Source organism: Phascolarctos cinereus, unplaced genomic scaffold, assembly GCF_003287225.1.
Source record: "Phascolarctos cinereus isolate Bilbo 61053 unplaced genomic scaffold, phaCin_HiC Scaffold_2;HRSCAF=192, whole genome shotgun sequence".
Taxonomy (NCBI): domain Eukaryota; kingdom Metazoa; phylum Chordata; class Mammalia; order Diprotodontia; family Phascolarctidae; genus Phascolarctos; species Phascolarctos cinereus.
The window spans coordinates 368,264,629-368,291,775 of record NW_027555625.1 but is presented as its reverse complement, the minus strand read 5'-3'; positions in this window follow the sequence as shown (position 1 = coordinate 368,291,775).

The window sequence follows — 27,147 nt, the reverse complement described above, 5'->3', positions numbered from 1 at the left end:
TTGAACCCTTTGGCTTAGAGGAAGTAAACCTCTTCTCTTATTAGTTGATCACACACACCATGGAATCATAACATGGCCCCTTTGAAGTAGTGCCTTAGCTCCTGCTTCAGAGACCATGGTAATACAGGAAAAAGTAAAAACCACTTAGCATGATATTTTATGACATTCACATACTAGTTCTAAACTAAGTTTCATGAAAGAGCTGGTGTAGTGGAAAGAGCATTAGTCTTCAGAGACCTGTGTGTATTTCTCTACCATACTAGCTATGGGACCTTGTGAGCTCCTGGTTCTTATCCTCCCTCTCTGACCACTCTTTAGACAACTTGGATCATCACTCAGGTCCCACACAGATTTTTTTCATGGGTGCCCTTTTGAGTTCTCCATTTTAGGACTCTTCCCCTCACTTTAATTCTCTCTTTTGACAATCTCATCAGTTCCTGTGGGCTCAATTATCATCTCTTTTCTGATACCTCTCAAATCTACATATTTAGCCTTCATTTTTTTTTCTGACCCCCTATATCACCTATATATCCTATACCACCTATAATCCTATGTCTCCACCTAACTAGCTGGATATCTCCACTTAAGAGTCCCATATAAATTTCAAATTCAACATATCTAAAATACAATTCATTATCTCCATTCCCTGACTTTATCTGCCATAATCCTCCTCATTTCCCTGCCCTTATAGATCTCATGTCCTCTAGGAGGAGTCCTATATCCATATAAGCATATAGACAATAAAAACAAGGTAATTTTAGGCAGGAGAGTAGCAACTCAGAAACAGGAAAAGCCCCTGGTAGGAGGTGGCATATAAGCTAAGCTTTGAAGGAAGCTTAGTATTTTACAAGGTAGAAGGGAGGCAGGTACAGGCCTGTACAGAGCCAGAAAAAGGAAATAACATGCCATTTGTGAAGAACAGCAAGAAAGCCAATTTGGTTGAACTAATGACTATATGAAGGGGAATGATTTAGAAAAGACTGGAAGGGTAGGTTGGAGACAGATTGTGAAAAGGGCTTTAAATGCCAAAGAAGGGAGTCTGTTGTTGTTCTTTGTCCTTTGTTCTTGAAGAGGACCATGGCATCAGTAAGGTCATCCCATGACTTGCAAGTGAATCGTATTTAAGTGAAGGAGGGCTGTGCTAGGTCACCAGCCTCACTTTCTCCTCCAGAGCCATCTGGGTCCAGTGGTAAGATATAAATCGGAATGACTGGAGATGGTCCTAGATGCTAAGATCTTTTCCAGATCTCGGTTTGACTAAGGCAATGCCCATTCAGTGATTAAGTTTAGGTAAGAAATGAGACAAAGAATGGCCTTTTTTACCTAGTCAAAAAAAAAAAGTTTGGGAGGGGAAACCCTCAGGATTTCTGGCCAAAAAAGAAACAATTGCTATATACATTTATTCTGAGGCAATGAGGGAACAAACAATGACTAAGTGGGGCTTGGGCTGGGACCTATTGCTGGCTAATCAATGAAAGCCAGAGGAATTGGGTTTAAGGCTTGGTCCTTAAAAAAGAAATCTAGGTGGTAAACTCCAAGATTTTTTTAGAGGTTTCAGTAATCAAAATTTATATTCCTTTGGTCAGAGCACCCAGAGATAATGGTGTGATGCCCTATAGGTGCAGAGGGAGAGGAAATAAGAGAAGGGAAGGAAAGAGAAGAAGGAAGAGGGAGGGACAGAGATAAAGAGGGAGAGGGAGGAAGGAAGGGAAGAGCTGCATTGACCAACTGGAGCTGGCCAGTTTGGTCCTCAGTGGGGCAGCTTGTACTACTCACAGGTTTGTCCTTTGTTCTCAAAGAGTACCATGGCATCATAGCTGTACTGGACTTGATAACATAGAATGTTAGACAACTGGAACATAGGATGATTATAGATTAAAAGCTGAAAAAGACCTTAAAGACCATTGGGTACAAGGATTGTTGAGAACCTCTTCAGCTTCATTTGAATTTCAAACTTTGGAGTCATCCTTGAATCTTCAGTCTCACTCACTTCCCTTCACTTCCGTACGTTCAGTCACCAAGCCTGACAATTCTACCTCCATATATAACTGTGATATCCCTCCCCTTCTCTCCAATTATACAGCCACCTGGCTAGTTCCAGCCTTCATCATCTCTCACTTGGATTACTTCAATGCTTCAATCATCCTCTATCATCTCTACTATAAAAGGTTATCTCTTCTGCCATCTTAGTAAATACTTTTGTTTTGGGCTAATTGTACTCACTGATAATTAAAGGCAAGCTCCTAGAAGAGGGCACTATAAGAACTAGAACAAAGGTTAAGGGAGGAAGACTGGAGGTGAAGCTTTGTAATATTTAGAGTCTTCTCATTCAGATCTGTAAGGAAACAAGTCTGAGTTTCAGAAGAAAATGAGAACTTGGGAATTTATCTCAGTCATTTTACAATTCTAAATAGGCCAGACACAAAACAGGCAATTTAAAAAAAACACAAGCAAACAAGCGTAGCTATCCTATTTAGTTAGGCCCTGAGGGACTTTGTGTATGTTTTATATCAGCTAGCTTTGGCCAGCTTTTAATGCATTGCAAATGCACATTACACAAATGGCCTTGCTTATACAACATGCAGGGTTTTGTTTTTAAGTGGCTGTACTGCCAGGATTTATCAGGGAGGGATTCTCCAAATAAAACATAATTCCTTCATGAAATAATACCTCCAGGTTCATACTGTTGATTGCCCCAGTAGTTTTGAACCATTAAAGATTCTGCCTCATAACATATCTTAGTTTATCTCATTCTCAGGGACTCATGCTTGAATATTTATGGCATGCAGTGCTAACTATGTCTGTGTATTCACGACATTGTCAAACCAAATGTAGAAAAATAAATAAACCTTAGTTTATGCCTCTGTGAAATGAAAATATTGGAAAATAGATGTTCTTAACTTGAGATCTATGAACTTTTAAAAAAATTGCTATCTGTATTTCAATATAATTAAGTTCTTTTAAAATCTGATATGTTTTATTTTATTCATTTAAAAACGTTATTGTGGAAAGAGATACATGGACTTCACTAGATTGCCAAAGGAGTTCATGACAGAAGAAAAGTTAAGAACCTTCAAACCAGATGATGCAGAACTGAGGTCTTTTCTAACTTTTAATCTATGGTCATCCCATCATTCAGTGTTCTAATATTCTATGTTCTCAGATATAGCTGTAATGATTTATTTTCTCATGAAATTATCAGGGAATTCTTTCAGATTAATAAGCCTCCTTTCATATCACCAAGGCTTTGTCAGTAGGGATCCTGAGACTAAAATGGGCACAGTGATTCCGAGATAGTCAAGGGCAGCTGTGTCCATTGATAAGGAGCAAAACTTTGCTGTGAAATCCCAGGAGACCATGGGAATAAAATCTTCACTTATTGCTCCATCACTGATCAATAGAAGCATCTTGATCTGTGTCATATATAAAATTTGGATTACGTGCCCAGGGAAGGGGTAAATTCAATTAATTGCATTGAGTTAGTTAATTCAATATGTTTCCATTTAGATTCCTTTGTTTTCCTAAATCTTAAGTAATTTAAAGTAATTTAAGTAATCCTGACTTGCTGGTAGTGAGCTTTCCTTCAAGTCTGTCACTAAGGTCTTCATATTTTCCAATGACTTATGTAATTCAATGAGTTCTTATTTGGGTTCTTGTTTCTAGCTGCCTGGTTGCTCTTATGGATTAAACAAAAACTGTATTTTGCCTACCGATTGTTTTCTTAATTATTTTCTCTCCTTTTTAAATGTCTTTTTGTCCTTGTTTGGTTTCTTTATGTGATTTTAAAAGCTTTTCTTCAAAACTTTCTTTTATTTGCCTTGTGATTTTTTTTTAGCAGTACCAATTTTTGCTTAATTTCTTTTGTTGTGTCATTGATCCATTTTAAGGATATCTTCAGGGATAATTTGTATCATTTCTTTTTCCAGCCTGCTGCTATTAAAACTTTAGTTGATCCAATTATTCTCTAGTGTTTTAAATTTGTATTAACATCTTTGTTTTACTCATTTTAAATATTGGTTAGTTTTAATTTTCTTGTGTGTTTTTAGCTGCTTTCTTTTTGGTGCTTCCTTTTAATGTATTTGATGGTGTTTGATGAACCTTGACTCCTTCAATTGTCTCTCTGACATTTTAGATAAGTTTTTAATTCAATTTAATTCAATTGACAAGCTGGAATGCATGCAGAAGAGGGTATCCAGGATGCTGAAGGGAATGGAGACCATGCCAAATGAGCATGGGCTGAAATAGCTAGGGATAAATTTAGCTTGGAAAAGAGAAGACTGAGGAAGACCTTTGGAACTGCTTTTAAGTATTTGAAAAGCTGTCATGTGAAAGAAGGATTATTCTCCCGGGTCCACGTGGCAGAACTGGGAGCAAGGGATGGAAGTTGTAAAGATAGATTTTGTCTGCATGTCAGCTTTAAGTAGATTACAAATGTACATTACACAACAACAATATGTGTTTTACTGTAAAGACAATAGGGAACTCTTGAAATATTGTAGTAGTCCTGATGAGGTCTAGAGGTTTAGGGGTGCTGGGACCCCAAGATCACAACATGTGGCAGATCCTGCCCAAAAGAACTTGACCCAAATATTCTTTTAGCCAGAGACAACGTTTTTATTAAAGATAAACCATACAGGCCAGACTTTTAAGGAATCTGAATATTAGTGACACCGGTAAGGATGAACAGGCATGGAGAAGTCTCAGCGTTTAAATGGGGGCCAGGGTGGATCTTGTATACACTCAAATAATTTTGAGTGTTTGGAGCTGGGGCTGGGAGAAAGATCCTGAACCTGGGGTGAGTTTAGGGAGAATTCCAATTGGAATGTCTGGGAGGTTGAATAGATAATGGGAATAGATAATGAAGGGAACTGGAAGGAAGAGGTTTGAATGGGGTCTGGATGAGATCAAAGGTGGGAAACATGCTAGGACTTCATTAGGTTTTCAAAGGGAGATAGGGACTCAGGTAACCTTTTGAGACCAGAATAAGTTTAAGGGTTTTCTGGGACTCATAGACAAATGGGACCTAAATTCTTTTTGGGGCAAGGAGCAAAGGTCTCAGCTTGGGCCCATACCCCATCAGTCCCAGTTAGAGGTAGTGATGGCCTGAACCTGGGTAGTGGCTATGTAGATGAAGAGAGGGGATGGATATCACAGATTTTTAGTAATAGAATTGTCATGTTAGGAAAAAAAAATTCCCAAGAATTAGCTGTCCCAGGGTAGTAGGTTTCAGCAACTCGGGTCCAAGCACAAGTAGCAGAAAGAGGTCAGTAGGGCCTGGCTACTGGCTTAAGCTTCAAGCTTTTTTATTTTCTTTTGCTGTTGTATGTTGTGTAGAAAGTTAACCTTAAAGCCTGGGAAACATGGGTTCAAGTCTTCCTGCTAACACATACTGATTGAGGGAACCTAAGTAAGTTAACTTTAGCTCTCAGTGCCCTAGGAAACTCTCTAAGACCATAAGTTTCAGATTATTTGCCAATCTGTAATGGTAGAGGGAGTTCCCTATGCCAGCTACTGGCAGGAAAGTTCTCATAGAAAGGCTCTATCATCAAAGAATGAGGTTTTTATCTGTCTGACAACTGTTTGCCCCGAATATTACACTTGGGACCATGCAATAGAATCATTGCAGTGAAAACAGTCCAAACTGACTCCACTTCATTCTTTCATGAGCTTGCTACGTGCAATATTCTATTTTCCCACCAGGTGACATTCTTCTTAAGCTACTAGCCCTCTCTCTGGGGCATGTGTGGGACAGCCTTCCTGAAAACTGCAGTATCTCTACTGGCCACCAGATGGCAGACAGTTCACACCCATTTAAGATGCTCCCTAGTTCTGAGCAATTTAAGCAAATGCTGACTGGATTTGGATGAAATGGAATATTACTCCAAATAATCATTTAAGAAATCTGTAGCTCTGGAGCAATCACCCTGAAACTGAACTACTCCCTATGATCAGAACCCCTCATGTTCATGGGCCTCAGCTACTCCATGCCCTGTTAGCATATATAGTTTATTGAATATATAAAAAATGAAAGGAAACAGGTGAAGTGCTTTTTGATGGAGCTACACCCCTCCAATCATTTTTCATACTTCTTTCTGCTTGCCATTCCAGTCCTTAGGTGTCCATGCAATTTTCGAAGCATTTACAACAGTAGATGATGGAAAAGGAATAAAGGAGAGGCATGTATCCTGGACCTCAGCTCTTAGGGCACAATAGGGGAAATCAAGGGAGGAGCCAGGAGAGAAGTACTCTTCCCCTGCCAGGAATCATCACAGCTGCCAACCTTGGAACCCAAGATTATTCTGGAATACCTTCCTAGGGCAGGTCATTGGCAGTCTTGAGTGGACATTTGAGACTGATCATAGCAATAGTGACAGTAGCATGCCCAGCCAACATCATCACCTCATGGAAGACAAGAAGTCTCAATTTGGCAATAGTGGCTTCTCTATCCTCATAGCTCAAATATTCTTCAGCAAGCCTGGCCCCAGAGACTATCACCACTCATTGCCATCCCCCAAATGCCAATCGGGAAATCCAGATCTCAAGGGTAGTGGAAAGAAAAAAAAAAGGCAGCTAATCTTGGACATTAGCCTACAGATCTTGTGGCTCTTCATTCTGTCAAGTTGCTTCCTGCTCCAAAGCACATTTGGGGAAGTACAATGACCCTATGTCCCCACAGAGATGAAATGGTGCAGCAGAAACACTGACTGCAATTGCACATAGGAGAGAAACCACAGTACTTGGTAGCTGTGATATGATATTTCCCATTTAATTAGAATCAATTCAACAACTGAACCAATATATTAAATGCCTACTATGTGGATGGCACTATAACTAGGCATTTTCAATTCCAACACAAAAACAAAAGAGCTACTTCCTTCCTCCTTCAGGAGTGTACTTTCTGCTGGAGGGTAGGGAGAATGCAGCACGTGCACAGATTAATCAATATAAAATAATTTGAGGAAGGAAAGAACATTTGCAGCTGTCATAATCATAACCAGTCAGCATAGCCCAATAAATTATGTGGGCATCTGTATTGCTTATTAACAATATAAGATCTTTGAATATTCAGAGTTTAGCACAAGGCCTTGCTTAGATTTTGATTTTTCTTTATTCTACTTTCCATTTAACACTAGTATAAGGATTCTTTATATTGCTTTTGTGGTTCTCCTTATTTGACTTTGCATTGGTTCATAGAAGTCTTCCCATGCTTCTCTGTATTTTTTATATTCATTGTATATTATGGGACAATAAATATGTTTAGACATTTCTCAGTCTTTGGGTATCTATTTTGTTTCTAGTTCCTCGCTACTACAAAAAATGTTGCTATAAATATTTTGGTGTATGTGGGGTTATTCTTTTTATCCTTGACTTCTTTGGGATGTATGCTTAGCAGTGGAATTTCTGGTCAAAGGGTATGGCCGTTTGAATAAAATTCCTATCCTGATTTCGAATTGTTTTCCATAATGGTTGGAGAAATTCTCGGCTCCAACAACAGTGTGTTGATAGATATCTTCTACAACCTTTGCCATCACTTAGCATCTTTGCTGATTTGCCAGGTGTGAGGTAAAACTCCAGAGTTACAATTTTCTTACTATTAATGATTTGGAGCAATCTTTTGCATGGATGTTGATAACTTTTAATTTTTCTTTAGAAAACTGTTCTGTTATCTGATGAGGAATAGCTCTTGTTCTAATGTATTTGTGTTAGTTTTCTACAAATCTTGGATATCGGAGCCTTATTGGAGATACTTGATACAGATTCCTTCTCCTCCCCTACCTCCATCCACTACTTTGGTGGGAGAAAATTTTAAGATTAACTGATCTCAGTAGATGAGATCAGTTTAGATGAGAATAGATTAAATAGATGAGAAGCCTGAGGCACAGAAAAGTGTGGTGATTTGCCCAATGTCATTCAGATATTAAATAGCAAGTAGCAGAGTGGGATTCAAATATAGGTCCCCTAACTCAATCTATTTTCAGTGTATTGAATCTGGAGTCAGGAAGACCTGAGTTCAAATTCAGCTTCAGACACTTCCTAGTTACGTGACCCTGAGCAAACCACTTAACATCTGTCAGCCTGTTTCCTCATACGTAAAACAGGAATGATGAAATTGTCTACCAGAACCAAGATGTTTGAGTAGAGGAAGCACTACAGCCAAGCTCTTCCAACATTCCCTCCAAACAACTTTAAAATAGTGTCTCAAACTGAATTCTGGAGTGGAAGAGCCAACAAAAGGTCAGAGCGAAACATTTTTCTAGCCAAAGACAGCTTAGGAGATTGGAAGGAGAGGTGTTTAACACTGGGGTGGGGACTGGCTTAGAGCATAGGTGGTAGCAACATCAGCTGTGGGCCCTGGTGGCAGCAACAGCCACAGTAGCAGCTTCAGGAGCTCCCAGCCCAGAGATAGTAAGGAGACTGGGCAATTGGTCAGAAGGAGATTGCAGGGGACCCCCGCCCCTCAAGCTAGCACTTAGTGCAGAACAGGGTGCTGTTTGGCAACTCCACTGCCCATATTCATTTCTGGGTCACTGAGAGTTAGACATGACTGAACAACAACAAACCAAACCGTTGGTTCCCCTCAGCTTGGTGGGTGTCCTGTTGTATCAGTCAATATACCATTCTGCCCAGATGCATTTATGAATGAGCTAGGATTTATCTACATTAGCCAGTATTGCACCATTCTGGGTGATGTGGGAGGGGGAAAGCCTTCCAGCTCACTGTGCCTGAAAGAGGACTGAGATGATGCCCATGGGAAAGAAGAGGTCCCAGATTGATTCATGCAGGAAGACTAACGAACTTATACAGGAAATGAGAACAGATGCCATCCAGAAGCTCTGTTACTCACTGCCCAGTTCTGCATCACGGATCCATGGCAAACTGACAAAGGGACTTGGATCTGAGGTGGCGTTCCAGGGTGAAAAGCAGCTGAGGACCCTAGGCTGTGAATTGAGCTAGGAACAAGTTCAGAAGCAAACAGTAGTTTCATGACTGACTGCAGGGGCAGAGTGGGGTCTCAGCACCAGCCTCAGCCCAGTGTTAAGTTTGCAGCAGAATAACCAGGACAGGAATCCCAGACCAAAGGAGAGCTTGCAGTTCTGTCTTTCTGAACCTGAAGAGCTTTCTACCTGGCTAATAGTGGCTGAGTCTAGAAGCACTCTACTGGAACCTCCTGCCAAGGACAAAGCAATAAAAGTGTTACAGAGATCCAGACCCAGGTTAGTAACTTGCAGGGCTCATGTCAGGAGGGTGATGATCAGACTTTGCTCTGTACCAGACCACTTTGGGAGCACTGAAGGCTTTCAGGTCCACCACCTGAACTGTCCCTGAAATCTTGGAATAACACAAAATTCAATTTCCTAAGAAAGCAGTAGAAGGATCGAGTAAAGTTAATTGGATCCAGGAGGACAGAAGTTCAGTTCAGCTTAGACATTTCCTATCAGAAGTACTTGAAAGCTACCAGTAATTTAAAGTCTGAAGTAAAGAAGTAAGTTGAAAGAATGAGCAAGAAACAAAACAAAACAAAAAACAACCTATCATAAAGAACTATTATGATGACAGGTGTACTTGAGAGACAAACCCAGAAAAGAGTGATTCCAGAACATCTACAAGCAAAGCCTCAAAGAAAAGGTTTGGGCATGAGTAGAGCTAGAATTCTAGAAGAGATGAAGCAAGAACTAAAATAAAAAAGCCAAAATGATTTTAAAAACCAAATTATAGCACTAGAGGAAAACATAGGAGAAGAAATCAGAACTATGGCAGAATGATTTGAAAAGAGAACTAATAGCTTGCAACAAGAGTTACAAAACCTTATCCAAGGAAAAAACTCCCTGAAATTAAAACTGACCAAATAGAAACCAGCGACTGTTGTCTAGGAAAGACTAACATGGATGCATATACTCTGCTTCTTAGGCTGAATAACACCGAAAATATGCTGATAGTTAGAGAAGATGCAAAGGTCATTGGTGATATCCAGGTATTAAGTTGCAATTTAATGGAAGTATATCATACAGCTTTGAACTTTCTACCAGTGTCGGTAAAATTTATTGCAACAAGCTAACTTTCTTTGGATCAGTTGACTTTGGATGACTGGTGGCAAGAACAAATATAGAAAAATAGCCGTAAGTGGTGATACAAAATAGAAATGACAAAGAGCTGACCTCAGGAACTTGATTCTTTCCTTAGTGGGTGCTTTTTTTGCTAAGACAATGGCAGACATTGGAGCTATGACATGGAGCAATATACTGGGCTATTAACTAAGAACACACACGATAACAGGAAAAAGTTGATGCTGCCCCATGCGTTTTGCTCTATGGCTGTGAAGGCATCATATGAAGACTATGGACATTTGGGTCAAGAGAGATACCCTTAATAATGTGAGGGAGATTTTATTGGTCACCAATGTTTAGTGGATAGCTATACAAAGAATATGACCTTGATGCATTTGAAGGAAAGCTACTAACTCATGTTGCACACTTGCAGAGTATAGGGAGCAGCCAGTGTTTGGAACATATGCATATTGCCATGTCTTTTTGGTGACTGACAATATCATTTTTATGTTCAGGAATACCTAATCAGAAACCAGAAAGCTACTAACGTGTTATAGGGAAAATCCTTCTCAGGGTCAGCAGTCCCTCTAAGGTAGATTTTGAAAACAAATTAATTAAGGGGATATTTGTCTTGCAGGGATCAGGAAGCTAGACAATATCATACTACCATCATGGAAAACCTTAATGTTTCTACTGTTTGAATGTCCTCGCTAGTCTTTGCTGAATATTAGGAAGCTTGAGGCCAGAATAGAAACCTCTGGGTAGTCAACACGTAGCATTTCTGATGTGTGCATATAATGATATTAGAAATTATAGCACAGGTCTTAGCCTTAATTTGCTGATGTCTAGCTAAGAACCATGTTTATCTATTAACTTGTGCTTTGGAATTCAGAAGATGGAGAAGATGTACAGACTGAAAATCAGTATGTGCCTCCATTGAGACATAAGCTGAAGGAGATAGGCTGATAAGCTGGAGCCTCAGCTCTGAAAAACTGCAATAGAAATAAGCATCATTACATGCTCAAATTAATCAAGATCTCCATCCAGGTTGAAGAGTTCTGTTAAGAAATCTTGCTGTGCAAGGAATCCACAAATTAGCAGACCAATGGAAATCTACTCTCTGCCAGGTGATGGAGAGACTAGATGTCTTATCGGTTTACAAAATAGCTGCAGAGGATGGTTAGGACCCTACAAAATAATGCATCAGAACTAATTATTATCTATTGAGGAATTTGTCAGACTTCCTGATGGCTAGAAGAAAGAGCCATCAGCTAAGAGGATTCCTAGAAGAATCCATTTATTTGTTGCAAAGACACTGCTAGAGCTACATGATGATTCTGCTTAGAAGATGATTCTGATGATGGATGAATTGGGTATTCATACCTACCAGGGAGTCAGGGAACTTAAGAGTGTCTCAGACACTGGGAGAACCTTTTTGTAGATAATAGCAAAGGGCTGACCTCAGAAGCAACCCCTATCCAAATCAATACTCTGGTTGTAGAGGTTCCTACAGAACAGAGGGCACCCATAGTAGACTGTAAGATGTAGCTTGAGGATAGCCAGAAGGCAAAATTAGCTCAAAGCAAAGGTGTTTACTGGACAAACATAGCAAGAAGATTTAAACTGTAATATTTTTTTCTTCTTCCTCATCTTTGTTTGTAGCGACCATACATTGTCAATGAGGAATGCAAACTAGTACAGAGATCATATATATGAGGAGCCCGCAACAGGGAGGCATGTGAAACAAGGCTACTTGAACTTCTGAAGCTACTAGGTCCCAAACGTCCCATTGTAATTTCCCTGTTGCTCTGCCAGACTTTCTGGGAGTGTGCTTCACAGACCTATACCTTGAGCCACTGGAAACCTGTCTTTGAGTTGTGGGGGCGGGGTATGGAGAAGAGAGGAGGTTTAAAGAAGTGTTACAACCTCAAAGGACTTGCCAACATAGAGAGTTAGAGGATAGAAGCTTAGAGTTGTTAGAGCTAAAAGGAACCTTAGAGATCACCTAGTCTAGGGGTTCTTAACCTTTTTTTCATTTTTTTCATCATGATCCCCTTTGGCAGTCAGCTGAAGCCTATGGACTCCTTTGGCAATTTGGTAAAGCCTGCGAAGCCCATTTTCAGAAATAAGATTTTTAAAAGCATAAAAGAAAATACACAGGATTGCAAAGGAAAATAATTATATCAAAATTTAGTTATCCAAATATTTTTTAAAAACAAAGTTCATGGAAATCCAGAGTGAGAACCCTTGACCTAGTCTAATCCCTCCATTTCATAGGTAAGGAAATGGAAATCAAGAGATTTGCCTAAAGATAGAATTGAGGCTGGACTAGAAACCACATCTCCAGGCTCCAATTCCATTGTACTTTCCATTACACTATAGGTCTTCTTTCTATATCTGTATCTATATCTATCTATATCTAGATATCTCTGTCTCTATACAGATATCTATATCACCTATATCATCTATCTCTATGTATCTCTATATCTATGTATGCATCTATGTATCTCTATATATGTATCTATGTGTGAATATATGTATATGTGTAAATATGTAAATGTGTATATATACATATATGTGTATATACATATACATACACACATATATACACCCAGTTCCTAATATATTTCCCTTTATGCTCCAATACAGTACCAGTTGCGTAGTTATCTCATTAAAAATCTAGCATCTAGCATCTAGGCAATGGTGTCCAATAGAAAATAAACAGCTTGTTTTTGTGTTTAGCTGAGTTGCAATGAAAAGAAATATGTATTTACTGAAAAGACAGGGATAACTCTGGCCTGTCTGCACATGACTGCTTTGATGAGCAGATGCGAGGCCACCTGAGAGCCTAATTGAATTTTTTGGAGTTGTTCTTGTTCAGGCATTTCTAGCTTTATGAACCCTCTGCTCATCAGTCAGTATATTAGCCTTGACTGGCTATAGCTGTTACTCATTTGTCATTTCCCTGTAGGCTCTCTCCTAGGGGAACTTCCTTTCTGGCTCTTCTGGCTACCACTGGGTTATTCCTAAGCCCAGCCACTTGATCAGGCCCTAGGCTTTCTTTCTGTGCCAGTTGTCCAAGAAAGATAAAGATATCTTTCTTGAACAGTGAGGAAAGATAAAGAGGAAAATAAAGGCTGGGCCAATATGGAAGGGGAGTGGGTGGTTACCAATGCAGTGTGATCTCAGGGACATGCAAATGGCTTACTGATAGCAGTAGACGATATTGCTATAATGCTTTACAATTCAAAGCACTCTCACACACATTTTCTCATTTGAACTACACAACACTCACATGAATTAGTCGCGATTCATAGATAAGAAACTGAGTCTTGGGTGAAGTGGCATGCCAAAGGTTACTCAAATAATGAGTTGAGCTAGGCCTCAATCTCGTCTCTCCTAAACTTTAGTCCTTCCTCACCAACTGCCTTCTGGATGTCCTTTAGGTATCTCAAATACAAAATGTCCAGGATGGAACTCATATTTTCACCCAAACCCATCCCTCCTCCAAACTTGGGGTCATTCTTTACTTTTCCCTTTCCTTCACTTTCATGTCCAATCTGCTGCCAAGTTTTATCAATCCTACTTCTGCCATATTTCTTTCATCTTCTCCCTTCTGTCCACCCACACACCCTCTTCCCTAGTTCAGGGCCATCATTACTGCTTGCCTGTACTATTGTAATAAACTCCTAATTGGTCTCCTTGCTCCAGACTCTTCCTTCTCAAATCCATTTATAGCTGCCACACTGTTATTACTAAAATGCTGATCTGGTCAATTCACTCCCTTGCTCAAAATGCTTCTTTGGTTCCTTATTGGATCTAATGGAAGGAAACAGTGAAGGTATTCACTGGTTAAGAAAAGCAAAAGAGTTTTTTTTTTAAAGTTTACATGTATATAACAATGGCAGAAATTTGAAATAGATAGGCTTATAACAATGACCTTGCCTTCTTAGCTAACCTTTTGTCTTGGCTCAAATTTATTTGCTTGCTAAGCCACAGTGGCTGTCGTAAATGTCTAGTCTTAAATGAGATCGTTGTCTGGAAAAGAGTTTTGAGATCTTCTCCTTTTAGATATGAGAGGAGGGGATGGTAAAAAAAAGTTTTAACTTTAACCAGGGTGCATTCTACTTGTTTTTTTGTAATTTGTCTGTTTTTGTTGTTAGCTGGATACGATTGCTATTGATGAAAAACTATCAGACTACCACAATCAAAGAGAGATTCTAGCCACTATAACTTAGCAGACTATCACTGGGATGGCTAGCAGGTTGCCCCAAAGAGATGAAGCCAAGAAACTGGTGCCAGAAAACAACACCTAAGAGAAACTATTATACCCAGCAGCCACAGTAATATGACCGGAAGCCAACTGAACAAGGCTCAGTGGAAACTTCATACCAACAATCACTAGCAGTTACCAACAGGCTGGTAGAAACCAATAGAGCTCATACCCTCAATCCTGTTCTTTCAAATATCCTCTGTGAGTTTGTCCCCTTGATATTCCTCTGTCTTCTGGGCTAGGCTTTGCTCAGGACAGTCTGATGGATCATCTTGGATTGGAATGAAATGAGGAACTCACAGACTATATAACCTCTTATTTAACAATAGCAAGGAAAGGGTATATAACAATAGAATTTTGGAGTGTTTGGATATTACAGTGTCACATCCAGTCAGAAGGGTGTGTTGGCCCACGTGCAGATTCAGTTTTGCCTTCCCACCTTTGTCCCCTAAGCCTTCCCTGGAAATAAGTTGTTTGAACCATTCTGTGGAAAAGGAAACTTGACAATTGGAGAGACCCGAGCTAGTTCTCTAGGGTATATAGATCGCTATGAAGTGACTAGGACCTTGAGGCCTAGGTGACTCTGTACCAGGAATTAAGTAAGTACAAAACATATACAACATAATTAAATTTCAAGAGAGAGAGAGAGAAAAGAGGACTTAATAACAAGGTTGGATGGAATCTTCTATTTCCATATACCTGCCCAGTCACATATGCTCTGAGAAAGAGCCATAGAGCAGAGTGGACAGCAAGGGCCTTGAGATCTCAACATCACCTAGATAGACACACATTCTCATTGCCGGGTAAAGCAGCCAATATAGCTGTTGAGGGGATAGGGTGTAGGGAGAGAGCCCTTCTCCCATCATAAGAAGTATAAGAGAGAGTTCTTTAAGTCTTAAGCTTTGCTCCTTAGTGCCACTCCTCTTCATCACTCCCATTCCCTATGACATGGGGTGGAAAAGCAGGGACGTGGAGCCTCAGGTCTCTTTTTTCCAATGGGTTCACCATAAGGGCCAGAGCACATGGGTTATTGGAAAAGGCCCAGCGCCAGGCATACTGTCTAGTAGCAGAATGTGCTCTAGCCAGACTCCTCTGATCACCTCCGTTACCATTAAAATAGTTCTTATTTTGCACAAAATGCTTTTTTCACAATGTTTTTATCACAACTTAGTGAGTTACTGTTATTTGCAATTTACAGATATGCAAACTGAGGTCCAAGGCTAGTCATTTGAAGAAGTTATTTGAAGAGGAGGAATTAAATAAAGTCCAATTCTATCTATCAGCTTAGTGTTCTTTCTACTGGGGAAAAAAAAAGGATCATAGGACCACAAATTTTATAACTTGAAGGAATCTTCAAGATCATTTAGTATAATCCCTGTATTTTACATATGGGTAAAACTAAGACCCAGAAAGTTGAAGATGTTCATGCAAAGTAGTACATAGACAGATTCATGGGATTTTACTGGGGTTTCTCTAGGTAATGAGACAATAATGGATAATTTTTTTTTGTTTTTGTTTTTGCTAGGCAATCGGAGTTAAGTGACTTGCCCAAGGTCACACAGCTAGTAAGTGTCAAGTGTCTGAGGCCAGATTTGAACTCAGGTCCTCCTGACTCCTAGCTGCCCCAATAATGGATTATTTTTGAGCTTACTGTCAGCATCTGATATTTTTGCATGTGTTTCATTTGAAAGGTGAGGAAAGGCTAAGGGAGTGAAATCTTAGAGCTTTTAGAATGGAAACATTAGAGATCATTTAAAAGATTGGAGAGGAAATTGAGTATTTGCTAGCAATTTAACTCTTTATAATTGTGCTTTTTATTTTTATAACTCACTCAAATCATCAAACACTGATTATCTAAAGCTACAATCTTGGCATTTCCTCAGGGTTCTCAGTGCTTGGAATGATATTAAATCATAAGGCTAAATCTCCCAATACAGTGCTACTATAGCTTCAAAAGCTGACAACAGCCCCATGCCAGGACTTCCTACTTAGTCATAAAGGACTTTCAAAGGGTCTATCTAAATTATCCAAATGGCCCTGTCATCCCATGATACAATTTTTTTCTGACAAACATGAGCAGATGAGATAGTATTTGTAAAGTACTTAGCACAAAGTAGGTACTTAATAAATGTGTGTTCCATTCCATTCCAAATGCTGCTTACCTCCTTTTATGCTTGCTTCATCTCACCAGCCAGATAGCTTAGGCATGTGTCTCTGATACTCTGCTACCTAGTATGCCAGTGATTCCCCAATAGAAAATAAATGGGCTATTTTAGCTTGATCATGCCATATTGCTCTGAATACAGGCCACCTCCCGGTATAGGTCATGCACTTCAAAGGAGAGCTCTTTTAAAGAGAAAACATATATAGGTCACTGAAAAAATTGGCCGCTCACAACTATACCTATTTCACAGTGTTATTGTAGAGCTCAAATGAGATAATGTACATAAAGCATTTTGCAAATCTCAAAGCACTCTGTAACTGTTAGTTAGTATAGCTGTCACATTACCCTTGAGGACCAGATGGAGAGATATGGATGGGCTAGGTAAGTATAACTTGATAAATTCAGCTGTATAACAGGACTCAAGATTCTGCTTCATGGATCAGAGTCAATTTGGAAGGTGATTTCTAGTTGACAAGCAAAAGACACAGTACAGTGATTATACTCCCTTGCTGGTGCATTTTCCCTTAAAATTACTTTATAAAAATTTGTTTTGTATATATTTTGTATTTTACTATTTTTTTCACAAATTGTTCTCCCCAGTAAAATTTAAGCTCCTATCTAATTTTTGTCTTTGTAACTAGACTATCTAGAATGGTGGCTGTCTGATAAAGGCTTGTTGAAAGCAAGAATGAATAAATAAATGAATGAGTGAGTGAGTTATGCTAGATGTGGAAAGAAAGTGCAGCCTATTTTTAGACCAGTAGAGTATTCAGAAAACAAAACAAAACAAAACAAAACACCACCTTCTTCCTTTTTTTTTTTTAATCCATCATGAGTACTGTTCAGAAAAGGGAACAGTGAATGTTCTCACTTTCCACACAAATAATTCCTTTTGGTAAAGCAAAATCAATTCAAGCAATTTACCTGATGATAAGCTATGATACACTTCTCCTCCCTTCTACTCGCACCCCCACCCCTATACTTCAGGCAGGCCCCATAGAAACATAGGGCCTTCAAGCTAAAAATGTGCCTAGCAATCTGTTAGTCCAACCCCATTGAGGAACTCTCTCTAGAGCAGAGCTTCTTAACCTATTTTGTGTCATGGACCCATTTGGCATTCTGGATAAAGCCTATGAACTCCTCATATTGATGTTTTTAAAGGCAGAAAATAAGGATGAGAAAGGAAACCAATTATATTAAAATACACATAATTTTTTAAGAAGCAGGTTCATGGACCTCAGGTTAAGAACCTCTGTTTATACCATCTCTGGCAAGGAGTCATCCACCTTTTTACTTGACTAGTAAGTTATTCCTTACATATCTGAAGTTTGTCTTGCTGTAACTTTTCCCTTATGTTCCTACCTTCCATTGAGGCCAAGCAAAACAATTTGTTAGGACTGAGTAAGAACCACAAGCCTATGAATGGAATAATTATTTGGATAGGTCAGTTTAATATCTACAGTCTTGATAAAATAGTAAAATACAAAATACATACAAAACAAATTTGCAGCAACTCATTCAAAGAATGAGTTCATCATAACGAAATTAAATTTATACCAGGGATGCAAAAATGGTTCAGCATTAGGAAAACAATCAACATAATTATGTCAAAAACCAAAAGATCTAAAGCCATATGATTATCTCAATAGAGGAAAAGCCTTTGCCAAAGTACAATGTTACAAACCCTACAAATTAAAAGCATAGAGGGACTTTTATAATATCATAAAAAGTATCTAGCTAAAACCACAAGCAAGCATCATATACGATGGAGATGACTTGGAACCTTTCTCAACAACTGGGAGGAAAAGCAAGGATGCCTTCTTTCCCCACTATTCCTTTATGTAGTTCTGTAAATGATTCAATAATAATAAAAGAAGGAGCATAAATTAAAAGCATAAAGAAAATTGAAGAAAAAATAAAAAATCTTCCTAGTTGCTTATGATATGAGGATTTACTTAGAAAATTCTAGGGAATGAGCAAAGATACTAATCGAGACAGTTAATAGCTTCTGAAAAGTTACACACTACAAAAACACTCAAAAATAACAGAATTTTTATATAACAATAACAAAATCCAATAGGTGACAATAAAAAAGGAAATTCCTTTTCAAATAACTACAAAATGGATAAAATACCCTAGGATCAAGCTACCAAAGCATGTAAAATACCTGAATAGATTCAATTATAAGTTGCTACTTCAAGCAAAATAAAGAACAACATAAATAGCTAGAGGAATAGTCAGTGCTCATGGCTGGGCTGTGCCAGTATAATAAAAATGACAATACTATTGACCTTAATTTATTGTTTTAACACTGTACCAATCAAATTATCAAAGGGGAGTTTTCCAAATTCATGAAACAATAGCAAAATTCATATAAAAAAGATTTATAGTATTAAAAGAAATAATGAAAAGAGATGGGGGTGGGAGGAATAGCACTTCCAGACTTCAAACTATATTATCAAACAGACATCATTGGCATTGGTTAAAAAGTAGGGAGGTAGATCAAGAAAACAGACTAGGCAATGGAGAATCAGGAAAAATAAAACTGAATAACCCAGGGTTTGATAAACTAGAAAACATAAATTACTTATGAAATAACTCCCTTATCTGATAAAAACTTTTGAAGAAACTTAAAAGTTGTCTGGCAGAAATTAGCCTTAGATCAATACTTTATATTATATTCCACATTAAAAATCATACATCTAAATGGATACTTAACTTTAATATTAAAGATCATTCTATAAAAAAAATTAGAAGAGAAGCAGATGCTAGCCTTGTCTCAGCTGTGAGTGGGAGATATATTTTTAACCAAACAAGAGATAGAGGCAGTCACAAAAGATAAAATAGATAACTTTGATTGCTCAAAACTGAAAAGCTTCTGTAGAAACAAAATTAATGCCTCTAGGATAAGAAAGGAATTTGGCAACTGGGAAAACAATCTTTGTATCTGATTTCTCTGATAAGGGTTTGATCTCTAAGAAATATCAACAATTAATAGATCTAATGAGAATGGCCAAAGCTATTCTCCAATTGACAGGTGATCAAAAGATATGAAGAGATGACTAATGTGGAAATGTGTTTAATATGACATATATATTAGCCTATATCAAATTGCATGCTATTTTGGGGAAGAAAAAGTAGAGGGAGGATGTGAGAGATGATCTCTCAGAAGTGAAGCCTCCTCAGGGGATCGATAGTTCTTGTTAATATTTCTTGATTGTTGCTTTCAAAATCCTCCCCCGCTCAGACCCTGTTTTTAAGCAAGTAACAGAAAGAATAAGCCTGCCCCCAACCTGAACTACTTGCCCTTAGCTTCCCACTTTCTCTTTCTCTGGGATAAGGGGTAAGGGGGTAAGGGGGGGAAATTGCAGTAAGTTTCAGTTTCCTAGGAATTACCTAACTCATGGGAATTCCTAGGAATTACCTAACCCCCTCCTGATCACCACACCACTGCTATGTCAGCATTAGGTTTACTAAATAAGGACATGTATGTTTGGATTGGCTATACCCTGTTTCCTTATGCTTTGTCTTTGAATTTTCGTGCCTAGAATGTAAGCCCGCCTCCCAGCTAATGGGATAGGAAGATTTTCTTTCAAGCCTAGACTGTGAGCTCTGAAGCCCAGCCAATGGAAAGAAGAGCCAGTGGTGGTGGTTAGGATCTATATAATCTGCCATGCTGAACACACTTCTGCTCTCTTCAGTCCACCATCTTTTGGGTGCTCTGAGGGAGCCCTTTCTTGAGAAAGCCAATAAACGAACTATTCTTTTGCTAATATCTCTGAGTCTCTGATTTATTGGTAAGGGTCTTCGTACCCCACAGAAAGGGGGAAAAATTTAGAACTCAAAATCTTGTGAAAGTGAATGCTGAAAATGAAAACTAAATACATTAATTAATGTAAAAAAAAGAAAATTTAAAAAAAATATGAAGAGTTCTACAAAGAACTGCAATCCATTAACAACCTTATGAAAGAAGGCTCCAAATCACTAATTTAAAAAAATTAATTATATCTTACCTTTAGGTACACATTCTCTCCCTTTACCCCACCACTAAGAAGCAAGAAAAACCAAAACCTACTGCAAACATACATAGTCAAGCAAATTCTCACATTGACCGTAATGAATCCTCTGGAATTGTATGGTTAATCATTGTGTCTATCAGAGTTCCTAAGTCTTTCAAGTTTGTTTGTCTAATATTGTTTTTATTGTATAAATTGTTCTCCTGGTTCTACTCACTTTATTTTGTACCACTTCATATAAGTCTTCCCAGGTTTCATTTAATCTATCCATTTTATAATTTCTCACATCATAGTATTTCATCACATAAATATGAAAACTTTTTCAAGCATTACCTAATTGATGGACACCATCTCAGTTTTCAATTCTTTGCCACTACTAAAAGAGCAGGTGTAAATATTTGCACAAATGAGACTCCTTTCCTTCCCTCCCCCACCCCCCTAGACTTAGTAATATCACTGTGTCAAAGGATATACACAACTTAATGGCTTTGGGGGCATAGTTCCAAATTGCATTCCAGAATGACTAGACTACTTTCTAATTCCACCAAAAATATGTTAAAGTACCTATTTTCCTTTTTTTGTCGACATGCTTATCTGATGGATATAAGATGGCACTTCAGAGTTATTTTAATTTGCATTTCTCTGACTATTTGTGATTTAGTGAATTTTTTTTTCACATAGATATTAATAGCTTTACTTTCTTCCCCTGAAAACTGCCTATTCATATACTGACTGTCTATTTATTGGGGAATAGTTCTTATCAAATCACTAATAACAAGAGAAATGTATTTCAAAACAACTCTTAGGTTTTACTTCACACACTGAAAATTTGCAAAGATGACAAAGGATGAGAATAGTCAACACTGGAGTGGTTATAGGAATATAGGCATTCTAGTGAATTGTCGGTGGAGCTGTGAATCAGTACAACTGTTTTAGAAAGTAGTTTAGAATTATGCAAAAAAGTGATTAAAATGTTTATGCCTTTTGACATGGAGATTTAATTTTCAGGCTTAAGAAACAATTGATAAAAATAAAATCCTCATAAACTCCAACATTTTTATAGCAGCACTTTTTTTTTGTGATAGTTAAAAATTTGAAACAAAGTAGATGCCCATCAGTTGAGGAATTGCTAAACAAACACAAATAAAATGGAATATTACTATATTGTAAGAAATGGTGAATGTGATGAACACTAGAAAATCATGGAAAGATCTGCATGAACTGATGCAGAATGAAATATGCAGAGCAAAGAAAACAACATACACAATGACCACAACAATGTAAATGGAAAGAACAATTATACACACAAATTAAATGTGAAAATAATTATGAGCAAGCATGGCTCAAAAAAGGAGATATGAAAAGACACTGACACCTAACCCCTTTGCAGAGACAAGAGGTCCACAAGTGTTGCACATTGTGCATATTTTTAGACTTAAGGTATTGATCAGTTATGCTGATTTCCCCCCCCTTCTTTGTCTTTGTAAAATAGTATTTGTTATATCAGATGCTTCCTTGGGACCTCTGGGGGTACAGGTCCTGGAAGAAATTATGGTGATAAATAAAAAAAATTTTTTTGAAAGGTATTGTAACACCTCTCAATTTAGTTGTCTCTAGGGGCTAAAGTTCTGGTTCTTGAGGTGCCTCCCTCATTGTTTGGCCATGACACAAGGATCTAGAGCTCTTCTTTCCAGCCTCTGACAACAGACCAGATGGATAACCAACACCAACATAGGAAAGCTGACATAAGCTAAATTAAAGTTATATTCTGAATAAATATCCCTGCCTTGTCTTCATGTCCTTGGCTAAATCAACCTCCTTTTGCTAACTATTAGTTTGACTACAACTCTCATTTTACTGCAGTTTCAGACCTAAAAAGTACCAGGGGACTAGCCCACATCAGTCTCAGCCCATAATAGTAGAATAACCCTACAGGAGCCTTTTCTATTGTTTTATAACCCTGTTTCCTTTTATTGAGTTCATTTAATTCAATTTGCCATTTACAAAAGAAGAAAATGAGGCCGGAGAGTGGAAGAAAACTTCGTAGCAATATCAGAACACCTCCCCTCTCCAAATAAGATAAGAAGCGCCTCCTCCCCTTCTCATGTGTAGAAGGTATGAGGAATGCTCACTGAAAGCTACCAGCAAAGAATTCTAATCTGTTCTCTCCCATTGTAGCCTATAGCTGGAACTAATCATGCCGCATGGGCCATTGTTTCATTATCTGTTGAATGAGACTGTGTACGCTGAGGTTTCCAAAGGTTACACTTCTTGATTTTCATTATTTTAAATTGTAGATACTGTTGCAAACAGCAGCCATTTGTTTCTTAAACACCAGCCATTTGAGACAGTTGACCATTAACATCCCTTCTCCTGCTCCCCTATCCCACCTTCTTCTGCTTTGGAAATAATTTCCTGGTACAGAAGGTGACCCCTGTTCTGTGTTTTGTAGAGCCTGAAGTGCCTGGTTGGCTTTATTTTCCCCTCTCAAGCAGAAATCAATCTAAATAATTTCACCCGTGGAGCGTCAGCAATCTCTCACTTACTAGGTAGTTCCAAAAAACCCCAACACTGTTATTGTTGCTTATTTTTAAAAAATGCCCTCATTGCTAAGGCATTCTCATTGCCTTTCTTAGGTCTACTGGAATGGGTACTGCTGTCTAGTGATGCATGGCTTGTGTGTAACTCCACGAGGGAGGAAAGGAGAAATTCAGTGATATAATTAAACGTAAGGTGAGTGTATCATCTCTGACTCTGAGAGGTCATATCAAAGATTCAGAGCTGGAAGGAACCCTTAGAAACCATCTAGCTCAACACTTTCATTTCATAAATGAGGAAACTGAGACTCAGATAGAGGAAATGATTTGCCCAAAGTCATACAGGGAGCCAAGGTAAATTCAATTTAATGTGACATTTAGTCAATACCTACTATGTTCAAGGCTCTGTAGTAACAGCTTGGGGCACAAACATGAAAAATGACATAGTTCTTACCCTCAAGGAGTTTATATTCTGATAGGAGGCATGATATATATACAAATGAGTCCAATAGAAGGTACCACACTACTACTTTCCCCATAGAAAGTAGAAAATAGGAGTTCTGATTCATTGGGGAAAAGCTTTACTGACTTTACCATTTTGCCGAGGGCCCACAACAAACCTTGGAGGACCTAGCAGGTTTACTATCAAAATAATGCCAAGGAATAGAGGCAGAATTCACCTGTTGTACCAAGTATGTAAATGACTGATTACAGAGCTCTTCCAGAGAAAAGGTTTGACAAGGTCAGGATAGACAGAATAGAGCTGAACTCCAAAAGCTGGGTTAAGCACTCTGGTAGGAGCTGGGAAGAACATTTGTTGCCTTTGGAGTCAGACAATCTGGAGCCATGGAATTTCAGAGCTGGAAATGGCTTCAGAGGTTTCATCTCTACTGGAGAAATCCACTGCTCCTTGAAGATTTACAGTGAAAGCCAGGAGGCACACTGGATAGGGCACTGGGTCTGGAGTCAGGAATATTGGAGTTCAAATCTAGTCTCAGACAATTACTAGCTGAATGACCCTGGGTAAGTTACTAAACCTCTATCTGCCTCAGTTTCAACTATAAAACACGGATAATAATAATAACAATAATAATAATAATAATAATAACAACAACAACAGCAACAATACTTACTTCCCAGGGTTGTTGTGAGGATCAAATGAGATAATGTTTGCAAAGTACTGGCAACCAGTAAGCAATAAATGTTTATTGAATGACTTTTGGGGGAGATGATTCCTCCCCATAGCCACTGCCATTTTTGTATTTCACATTTGGACTGTCTATCATCCTGTACCACTGTGTAGCAGAAATCAACCCTGTTTGTCATCCCCAAGGGAGTCTGATCTCTTCCTACCTCTCTCCCAAAGCAGCTGTACCTATAATCAGCCTGTATTTTACATTGTTGCTGCCATTATCTAGTCAGACTTTTGTTTCCTATGGTGCTCTACTCTACTCAGGTTAAAAAAAAATTCTAAATTGTAGCTCTGAATAGTCAGATTGTCTGACTAAGTGATTCTTTGGGTGCCTTTTAGCTCTAAGATCCTAATTCTTTGTTTCCAAGGCCAAATTTTCTTGACTTCCACATCTGGCCATTGGAGAAGAGGTTCTTTTGCCGAATCTAAGTGCTGCTCTCTTTCCAGGCAAGGTTTTGTTTTCCACATTGATCGATCCATCCATCAATCAATCAAGAAGTCTTTGTTAAACTCTTACTATGTGCCAAGGTGTTGGGGATACAAGTAAAAATAATGAAACCATCCCTAGTGCCCTCCCTGAGCTGTCAGGAAAGCTAGATTTTCTTATTCTGCTAGCCCTGCTCCCTGGCCTTACAGGAGACAAGTTATTACCATATAAATTGGATAAGGTCTTGGGTAATTGCTGACTGATTGGGAAGCAGAGAGTGCTAGGGAACTATTAAATGCACCTATCTCTGCTACCTACTTTTTGTAGTTGTGGGAGGAATATTCCAGCTGTTTGCTTTTTCTACCATTTCTAGAAAGATCTTGGGAGTGTAGATTTGAAGGAGAAAGGAACATTAGAGAATAATCATCTATCTAATAAATCATGCAACAAGTATTAATTCAATGTCTACCACTTGTTAAGAACTGTGCTAGATGTTAGGAATAGAATACAAATATTAAAACGAGATGGTCGCTGAACTCAAAGGACTTATTCTTCTAGGGGGATTTGTTAAAGACAAGTAAATACAGGATGTGTAATAGCAAATATGGTGATTAGAGGTGATGGAGCACTAAAAACCAGGGGAATCAGGAAAGGCTTCTTAAAGTAGATAGCACTTGAGCCGAGCTGTTTAGTTTTTCTTTCTCTGACCCCAGGTCACTGAATCACTATCATGGGAGATGGACATTTCTAGCCTTGGAAATTACTTCCTGAGTAAGCTTCTTAAGAATAGGAGCCCTCTTGATTTTTTTTTTTTGTATTTGTATCCCCAGTGCCTAGAGCAGTGCCCAGCACTGAGAAAGTAATTAATGATTGATTATTGGTTGATTTAAGAGGTCCCATGATGATGCTGCAAAAGAAAGTCAGTCAGTCAGTAAACATTTATTAAGCATTTACTGTGTGCCAAGCACTGTGCTAAGTACAGGGAATTTAAATATGAAAAAGAAAGTAGGTGGGAAGTGAAGAGAAGGCTAACTCTGCCCTTCTTAAATAGAGCCCTTCACTCCACCCTCCAAGCAGAGGGATTCCCAGGGGCAGAAAGTATTAATGAGTTGTAAGTACCAAGAGATTCTGCAGGATGATAAAGTTCTTGGGGGTATGATGGAGATGTTCAAAGGAATGCAGTCAGTTGGGAAAAGGGCCAAGAATGTTCAAACTATGCCCTGGCTGGCCAGAGAACTACATTCTGTGAGTTGGACAGCACAGGTTATGGTTGAAAACAAAGTATTTGGTCAACAGTTTGACAAGTTACAATTTTATGTTTTAATTATTCGTGCATTTTTAGATACTATAAATATTTAGATGCTTAGAGATTAGGTACTTTTAGATACTTTAAATACTATTTTTAGATACTTTGTTCCCCTCCAGACTCCATCCCTGACTGTTTATAAGTTATCTACTATGTCACAAAAATCTCAATGTAGATGTTTATTCCAGCCTAGGACTTCTCGCACAGGGAGTGTGCTCCATATCGACCTGCCCCTTCCTCTGCTTTTCTTGGTTCCTCCCAAAATCTGCATTTTAAGGAAAGTTCCCCTGCCAGCTATGTCATCATTCTTCTCCATGCTCCACTCCTGATCCTTTAGATTGTCTGTACCTATAGCTCCTCTCTCTTTTCAGCTTCCTTTTATGTGTTATGTCTCTATTAGAATTTAAACTCTTTAAGGGACAATCTTTCTTTCTGCTTGTATTTGTAGTTCCAATGCTTATCATGTGCTTGCCACATGGTAAGCACTTAATAAATGCTTATTGACTTGTATTGATTTTTTATTTTTTAGAATTTTATTTTTGTGGTGGAGGAAATAAATAGCTATTATACATCTGATAGCTACTTTGTACATAGAGTATTTTTCTACAAGTGACCCTTTTAGTTTTTTTTTGGGGGGAAATTGAAGACATGAGTCATGTCCAAGCCTTGTTTTAGAGATTTACCCTCCAAATTCCAGGAGTGGTAGGGGGCAGAACAAGCCAAAGAGAATGAGGAAAGTTTGATGGCTTTAGAAAAATTCAATTTTATTTTGTTTTCAGTTCTGAATTCTCTCTTTCCCACCTTTCCCTCCCCTACCCATTGAGAAAGCAAGAAAAAAAAACAATACTCATTATAAATGTGTACAGTCAAGCAAAACAATTGATGCCCTTCTTTGGGGGTCAGGCTACCTTCAGTATTGAACCCAGTCCATGTGAACCCAAAATCAGAGACACTTGTATTAGGGAGCCCTATGGGAGCAGGGAATAACATAGGGAAACATCTGAAATCATATTTGGATGTGTTTGCAGGGACCCACTGAATAAGTGAATAAAGAAATTTTTAAAAAGCATATAATAAGAGTTTATTATTTGTCCAGAATGGTGAGGTACAAATATCAAAGCAAGGCAGTATCTGCCCACAAGGACATTACATTCTGACAGGAAAATATATCATACATGGGGAAATG